Source organism: Oryza sativa, chromosome 3 (assembly GCF_034140825.1).
Source record: "Oryza sativa Japonica Group chromosome 3, ASM3414082v1".
NCBI lineage: Eukaryota > Viridiplantae > Streptophyta > Magnoliopsida > Poales > Poaceae > Oryza > Oryza sativa.
In genome coordinates this window covers 29,677,490-29,684,772 of record NC_089037.1, presented here as the reverse complement: position 1 = coordinate 29,684,772, position 7,283 = coordinate 29,677,490, and the positions used below count along the sequence as shown (strand labels likewise).

The 7,283-nt window shown below is 44.5% G+C and overlaps 1 pseudogene; it reads left to right on the top strand.

The window, feature by feature from the left end:
* Positions 1–244: 244 nt before the first annotated feature.
* On the top strand, positions 245–5,702 carry LOC4333894 (F-box/FBD/LRR-repeat protein At1g13570-like; annotated as a pseudogene).
* The last annotated feature ends 1,581 nt before the right edge of the window (positions 5,703–7,283 follow it).

Here is a 7,283-nt window from a genome sequence, read left to right as displayed (position 1 = left end):
GGGACGTTGCCCTATCAATCGCGGCATCCGATTCGGCTATGGTGGGCCCAGAGGCCACTGGCTCGGCTCCTCGAGGCGCGTGGAGGCTTGACACTGGATGCAGGCCCAGCCTCTCTGTTATCCTTTCGCCAATAGTTACTGGGCCTCGCCAGCCCAGAGATGGCCGCGTGGGCCTGGCCCACTTAGCCGTCAGCCCAAAAGATCCAATCCCCGGTATACATTAATCGGAGAGGAAGAAACGGATGCGACCGAAACTTCGAGCGGCGCGAGGGCTCCCGGCGTCCGCGCCGTCCGCCGTGAGCCGGTGCTGTCCACGACGTCGTCTTCGTCGTCCTCCTCTTCGCCGTCGCCGGCGAGCCGGCCTTGCGCCATCAGCTCGCTGGGGGCACCAGACCTACCACCTTGGCGGGGTCCTGCTCGCCGCCGCTCTGCCTTCTTTCCTTTTACGGTGCCGCCCTCTGAATCTCTGATTCAGTTCTACTTCTTCATCTTAGGCCATTATTACAAGCGTTGAAGTAGTAATTTGGGTTGATCTGTATGCAAGTGTGTTTTATTTGCATATTAATATTGGGACTGTTCAGTGATATACTGATATGCTATGCTAGGGACTTGTCCGTTTTTTTTTTTTTTTTGAGGTTTACAGATGATGATCACCATGAATCCGAACAAGGCATTAGCCAATGTTTATTTGGGGGTTATATCTAATGCTTTTTTTATAATCTTCTAGATGAATATGGTTATAAGATGTGCATGAATCTGTTTCTTTCATTCTCATAACCTGGCATCTGTATAGCAGATAAAAATCTATTCCCATGGTCAATTCAGAAGCCCTGCAACTACACCATCTGTCCGATGTAAGCAACCAGTTCAATGTGCCTTTCATACTTAAACAGCTGCTAAACGATTCCACTGAACTCATCACTTATCACTTATGACTAATTAATCAACAAACCAATTTACTCGGTAATAAATCTTTATTCATGTTACCTGCCTACATATGAATGTGCAGGATGTTCTACGCAGCATATTGTCACGGTTGCATTCAGAGAGTCCTCGCGGATGGCCTTTCTTTCTCGCAGGTGGCAGCAGCTGTGGAGATGCTGCTGTCCGAAATTGGTCTTGAAAAGAGGCACCATGTTCCAGCCCAAGAATACAAGCATGAAACGTACAAGGACCAAGTTTGCCAGGAGAGTGAACAGTCTTCTGCGGCATCTATGTTCACCTCCTACCCTGAGGAAGTTTGTTGTCAAGTTCGGGCTGCGCAGGAAGCACACCTGCCATGTCGATGTTGATGTCGATGGATGGGTTCGCTTCTGCGCCGCGTCGAGAGCAAGGCACATCGCTTTCGATTTCACTCCTGGAGCGAAGAACATTTTCAAGGGCTTGCCTGATGACAAGTACATCTTCCCACTGCATGTTTTCAGTGGCCCGGACAGCTCCCCTTCTCATGTCAGATCTCTTAACCTGGCCTACGTCTGCCTGAACACAACAACCACTGGTTTTGCTGGCTTTGCAAACCTCAAGAAGCTCACCCTGCACAAAGTTTTGTTTTTGAGTGACTCCCAATGCCTCATGCAGTCATGCTGCCGGAATGCACTGCTCTTGAGTGGCTGAGCATCATCTGCTGTTCCTACACCGAGCTAACCTTGTGCAAGCCGCTGCTGCGGCTGCGTTATCTTTGTTTGCACTACTGCAACCTGGAAAAGATTGAGCTGGAAGCTCCAAATCTCACATCGTTTGACTTGATCAATCGGCCAATTCCGTTGGCACTAAGTGAATCTCCAAAGGTGATGAAGTTTAAACTGCTACATAAGAGCGTGCGCTATGGTGATAATCTGGATTACATATGCACCGAGCTTCCTGCTGTTCTTCCTGGTGTGCAGAAACTCTCCATTACCTCAGACACTCTACATCTATGATGAGGTTTAATTTGTCTCTTTCTGAAAGCAATTAAATTCATTAATCAGTTAGACATCTGTTCGTCATCTCATCCATAATCGATTAGACTATCATGGTTGTGTTTCAGTTGAAAAGGTTCGCCAAAACCTCAGTCAGATTCATCAATTTGAGGCATCTGAACTTGTATTTGCCTCTTTATGGGAACGGCAGGTCAGTTGATGGGATTCTTCGTTTGGCCTACCTCTTGGAGGTAGCTCCAGTTCTAGAGGAATTGGAACTGCACGTGAGTGGCTTTAACAACTTCATAATATGTTGACAGTTTCTTAAGCATGCATTATATGTAGACATTTTTGTGGTGGCACAGCATCATCCTTGTTATTTTCAATTACCTACTTTTCTTTCATTCATCTGAAACCAATCTTTTTATTTTTTTCCATTTCCTGTATGTTTGTTATTTTCATTCATCTAAAGCTACAACTACATTGCTTAAAATTGGAATACCATACGAGTTGGTTGATTTTGATCTTATAGTTGAAAAATACAAAAGGGTAACAAAGTTTCTATCTATTGGAAATTGGAGACTACCATGCTTTATTACCTTATTATTTGGTGATACAATACAAATTTGTTTATATTTCGAAGCCTGTTGAATTCTTTATTGGCATAATGTTCTAGAACCATTCCTTCTTTTAATATTTTTAAGCCACAATTACAATTTGACCTTTGAGCTTACTTTAACTGTTGTTTTGTAATTACAAAGTCATGACAATATGGAAGTAATTTCATATGCATATTCAATGGTATCATCCCATTTATGTCACATAGCCTATATATACTATCGGATTGTTTTAAGTTTGAGTCAATTTCACCTAACCCCAGGTATTATGATCTAAGTTACACAAAACCCCAGAGATTTCGGTACGTGGCACATAACCCCAAGTATTCTGGCCATAAAGTTTCACAAAACCACACTATTGATCATTTTGATATTGATTTACCATATTTTTTAGTTCTACAATAACATATTATAAGTTATTTATCCATCATATAAACATTAGATCCATGTAAGTAAATGTTTTTCAAAATTTCGATATAGGAGTATGTCAATTTGGTTAACAGGGTGGTTTTGTGAAACTTTAGGATATAATACGTGAGGATATGTGCAACGTGCCAAAATCCATGTGGTTTTGTGCAACTTGCATTATAATAATAGCTGGGGTTTTATGAAATTCACTCTTTAAATTTTGAAATATGTTGGCACCTTATAAAAATTATTGGCAATTGCGATGACCCTATTCTTAAGCTGCAGGTGTACATGCTCGGCTGTGTTTGCAATCCCATGTTCCCAACCTCCCTCCCTCGTTTTCCGCGTGCACGCTTTTCAAACTGCTAAACGGTGCGTTTTTTGCAAAAAGTTTCTATACGAAAGTTCCTTAAAAAAATCATATCAATCCATTTTATGAAGAAAATTAGCAAATACTTAATTAATCACACGCTAATGGACCACTCCGTTTTCCGTGCGGAGAGTTTAGTTCCCAACTTCCCCTATCCGAACACAGTTTGAAATAGAAAACCGTAGGGTTAGAGTGATTTGATGTATCCCAGTTTCTCATCTTGAAATCTATGATTATAAGAGAAAAATTTTAAAAATAGATTAAAACAATCTGTTATATAAAATCTAGTAGATTAATGAAGGTAGATTCGTTAGGATAACATCTGTTCTGAAGACAACATATTAGTGCATTATTATTATTATCATTTTCTAACTATTGTTGGTGATGATGTTGTTGTTGCAGCTGCTCATAAAACACCACCAACCTGATTGCAAACACTCTGGTTTTGACTTTTGTGTTTGCTTTTTTTCATTCCAATTATTTTTTCCTTCTTCCACAAATTCATGCGTTCCAAACATTGGATGAATTACTGACGGAAACATTATGCGATGAGTCTCACAAGTGCGCTGAATTGTTGCGTGCAGTTTGACATCTCTGATTTCGTCATCAGACAGGTGATCAGAGCGGATATGCCACCGTATCGGCATGATAAAGCTCAGGAGGGTGGTCATGTCTGGAGCCTGTCATTGGCAGGGGCTGATAGAGCTAGCACACTGCATTCTTCGTTGTGCTATTAGACTTGACTGTATGATCATGGATCCGATGGTAAGAATTAAGGGCCTCCCGGTGGTTGATTGGTTGGTGGAAAGAGGCCGCAGGATTGCCAAAGAGCTTCTTGAGAGGGAGGAGTCTCAGGGTGTTCTTAGGGTGTGTTTGAGGATAAGGGGCTCGAGGAGATTGGGAAGATACGTAAAACGAGGTAAGCTATTAGCTCATGATTAATTGAGTATTAACTATTTTAAATTTCAAAAATGGATTAATATGATTTTTTTAAGCAACTTTCCTATAGAAAATTTTTGCAAAAAACGCACCGTTTAGTAGTTTTGGAAATGTGCGCGCGGAAAACGAAACAAACAAACATACTCTCTCACCCTCTCGAACGCTGCCTTACTGTTCTGTGAGATAAATTAGGGACATTCAATTTCTTGCCACTTTTAAGATGTGATAATTAATTATTTGCCACTCGCTATCTATGACATGCGGATCCTCATGTGTTTATGACATATGGGTCAAGTGGCAAATAATTTACCCACTCGTAAGAGTGGTAAATAGTTAATTATTCCAATAAATTAAGCCGCATGAAATATGGTTTTTGACGTCAGGTTGTCAGTTCATTCTCCAAGTTGCGAAGTTTTTGTGTTTGACTAATAATTTATTATGATAATGAAATGATGAAATCCAAATAAATTGCAAAGGATTAACACGCGTGGTGTCCTATCTGTCCACCATGGTCCTGCACTGTACCTGTACCGTGCACTCGATCGTAGTACGTGCTAGCACAAATGTACTCCCTCTGTAACAAAATAAGTTGCAGCCATGATTTTCCGCGCTCAACTTTAACCACTCGTCTTATTTAATTTTTTTTGAAAAAAATTAAATACATAAGTCACGAGTAAAGTAGTATTCATGTTTTATCATCTTATAACAACTAAATTGTTAATTATAAAAAAAATTCAAATAAGACGGACGATCAAAGTTAGGCGCTGAAACTCATGGCTGCACTTATTTTGGGACAGAGGTAGTACCACGACAAGACGAATTGGGGGAATTGAGGGGTCCATTTGGCCGGTAGCGTCGCCGTCGTCTAGCCCGCTGCCCCAATACCCGAGAGATTGTGCCCAGTCACAGTGGCTACGGACGTAGTACGTACTCCACTAACCACACCAGTACACCACACCGTCGTCGGTCCGTCCACCGATGACGGGAGGATGCACCACCCGCACCGTGGCAGCGAGCGCGTCGCGTCGCAACGTTGCATCGCGGAGTCGATCGTGAGACGGGTGGGCCAAGTAGCAACGTGAAGTGTGAGAAAGCGAACAATTGGTTGCAGGGTTTGTCTTTTTTGATTTCGAAGTAAAAAACCGCTTCTTATTAATGTATACTGAAATTCTATCAAAAACTAATAAAAACAGACGACTTTAGATTAACGTAGTACGAGAATCAGCTAATACTGACCGGTTTGTGAATAACGCTTTTGTGAAATTTCATCAGATTATGTGAACTTGATTGGGTGCAAGGATTGCAGCATTTACGGTTGACGAATGGAGGCGCACGCGCACGGGCCCGAGGGGTCAAAGAAGGGGGCGATACGTCAACAACTTCTCTGACTGTACACGTTAGCACCACTGTACTGCAGCTGTAAAAGTCTTAAATAGCCTAAGTATATATTAATTTCATGAACGGATCAAACTACTACCAGCACAAGTGTTTTCTTTATAGACCAGCACAAACGGTTAGAAAACTACTACTACTATACTACGTATATACAACAACAGGTATTTCACATGATCAATTCCACGCGTACGTGTTATTCTCTACCCAAACATAACCAAGCAGCCCGCGCGGGCGGAGCGGGAGATGACGGGTCGTGGGCGGCGGTGGGCGGGCCTGCGCATGGCAGCGGGGAGGCGGTGGAATGGCGAGACGTTGGCAGCAGCGTCTCTTTGGGGGACAGCGGGTGTCGCAGAGGACGATAACGTCTTAACTCTTAAGTGTCGACGACCAATCCTCGGCAAGGAGAAGGCGGATCCTACGAAGGTGGTTTCGAGGCATCAGTGATCCTAAGAATGGCGGTGGCATGCGAATCTGAGCAGAGACCTCCTCGGTTGCGGTGGTTGCCGCCCTAGGGGCAGCGGTGACCTAAGTGTCGATGCAAGGTGGATCAGGTGGGTGGATCTCGTTGGTGACAGTGGCTCTAGGGGCGGCAAAGGTCTGGGAGTCTAGGCGAAAGATGATATCCTCGGCGTTAGTGGCAGAGGATTCAAGCAGAGATGGTAGCGGGCTAGGAGTCCAAGTAGCGGAGGAGGATTCCGACGCCGGCGGCAGCCCTATCGTTGGCAGAGGCTTAGGAATACGACGAAACGGAACCATAACCTTTCATCTTGTGTCTGGTCGGTTAGTTCTGACTGGATGACGACAGATAAAGGTGGGCTAACCGGCGACGCGTGGCATTAGTTCACTTAAGTGTATGAAGATGGCACCAATGGAGTTTCGCAGTGACAAAGCATTAGGGGTGGTGGTGACTAGACGACTTCCACTCATCGATTTTGACTGTTTCAAAAGAAGATGTCGGAATGCAGGGATGTGCCGAACTTGTAGGTTTTTCCTTTTTGGTTGTGTGTTCTCTTTGTTGAGGTGTGAGTCCAAATGCTTTTATATCGTTTTGGCTATGTATATCTCTCGTGATATAGAGGCCAGTTTAATGAAAATACATTATCTAAAGAAAATAGGAAAAAGTACGAATTACCCCTCCCCCTGAACTATCGCGGTTGACCGAATTACCCCCCTGAACCATAAAACCGGACATTCTTCACCCCCAACTATGCAAACTAGACGAATTACCCCCTCTCGACCCAATCCGCGGTGGTTTTGGTCTACGTGGCGTCGCGTGGCAGTCCAATCATCATTCTATTTATAAAAAAAATGTCGAACCCACATGTCATACTCTTCCACTTTTCCTCTCTCTCTCTCACTCTCTGTTTCACTCTTCCTCTCTCTCACGGGTGGGTCGGCGGCGGCGGGGGACACGGAGTGCGCGGCGGGTGACGCAGAGGCGGCGGCGAGGGAGGAACGTGGCAGCGGAGCGAGGTGATGCGAGGCGAGGCTGAGGTGGCGAGGTGAGACGAGCGCGATGGCGGAGGAGGAGAGGCGGCTGGTGGCACGCTCTTCCTCCCGCCCTTGGGCCCGGTTTACTGCGCTAGCGGCGGCGTATCGCTGGCAAACGAGGAGAGTGTGAGACGGACGGGAAGCGAGGCGTAGGGAGGTGGGACG